This window comes from Echinops telfairi, unplaced genomic scaffold (assembly GCF_000313985.2).
Source record: "Echinops telfairi isolate 266 unplaced genomic scaffold, ASM31398v2 ScPeMD7_5;HRSCAF=22, whole genome shotgun sequence".
Lineage (NCBI taxonomy): Eukaryota > Metazoa > Chordata > Mammalia > Afrosoricida > Tenrecidae > Echinops > Echinops telfairi.
Genome location: NW_022103901.1, coordinates 39,834,271 through 39,835,798, shown reverse-complemented (window position 1 = coordinate 39,835,798; position 1,528 = coordinate 39,834,271).

Below are 1,528 nucleotides of genomic sequence, written 5' to 3'. Positions count from 1 at the left end.
CCCCCGCCCCCCGGCTCTAAAGCACAACACAGGGAGGATTCAAAACACCATAATCAGGGAGGACTAAAAATGAGAGGCGTTTATTTATTTCCTCATCATCCTGGGCCCAGAAGCTCAAGAGCAAAGCAGCAGAGCCCCTCTGTCTGGAGAAGATGCTCCTGGGGGCTCCAGGCACTCCTTGGCCATGACTGCATCACTCCCGTCTTCAGGGTCCTTCCCGCCACCCCCTCCACCCTTCCTATTTTGACTCTCACTGCTACGACCTGTGTAGATAACCCTTTCCCACATAAGTCGGTCTTCACGGGTTCCAGCAGGTAGGCCAGGGACATGTTTGAGAGGCCACCATTCAAAACCTTCATTGTGAAGTTGAAGGGCTATGACACCTGTAAAGAGTGGGGCCCAGTTTCCAGGCCCCATGGACATCCTTACTGTGTGTTCTACTGGACAGGGTTGTTCATAGACTTAACTGCACACGAGTACTGTGAACTGGACCGGGGCCTGCTGGGAGAGGTGAGAGAGAGAGTCTAGGGGGAAGCCTTCAGAAGTACAGGCCCATAGGGCCACCCTGAGCCCAAGGCACTGGCTAAGATGTGGGCAGGGAGAGGGGCTTGAGGTGAGGCCAGGGAGGAGGCGGTTGATCACACAAGGTCCAGTGGGCAGTCGGTGGCTTGAGCCTTCGTCCTGAGGTGCTGAGGCCCGAGCAGGAGTCAGCAGTACTGGGCATGTGGTGAAGGACTGGGCAGCAATCTGTTCCATTGGGCATGGCCTCAGCTAATAGCCGTGGTGAAGCCTCACTGTGGCTGTAACAGGGAGGGGAGTAGAGGCAGGAGGTGGGACTCAAAAGGAGGGACACTTTTCCAAAGGCCTCCTGTGGCTCACCAAGCATTCCCAGCAGGGAGGGGATAGTGCCCATCAGGTAAGGAAGCCAAGCTTCAAAAACCCAGATGACATGCCCAGAGTCTCAAAGCAATGCACACTGGGACTGGAGCCTGGCTGGGCAAATCAACACCAGTCCATGCAATCAATCCATCCGTGTATCCATCCATCCAATAAGCCCTCTCCCCAGCCTCCACTGATCATCACCCTCTTTCTGATGCCCCATCTGCCCACCGAGGCCATCAGTTGCTGTCAAGCCTGCCCTTACCCATGATGGCCCTGGTGTGTCAGGGTAGAACCTGGCTCTACAGTGGCTGCATTTTCAGAGGGTCACAAGGCCTTTCCTCCAGGGCACCTCTGGGTGGACTCCTATCTCCAACCTTCCAGTGAGCTGCTCCCAGGTGAGTTGGCCACTGGCAGTACCCAGGGCTCCTTCGCTCAGTCAGCAGGTCATTAACAGGCCTCAGAGCTGTGCTCCTGGCTCCAGGCTGCCTGGCAAAAACCAGGAAGCGCCGGGAGGCTGTTCACAGGCAGTGGTTACTGAGCTCTCCTGGTTCTGTGCTGACCCCAAGCCAACCACTCCTCACAGGCTCTCATTTGATTCTCCCCATGTACCTGTGGGAGGAGGACTACTGCTGTCTCCATTAGGCAA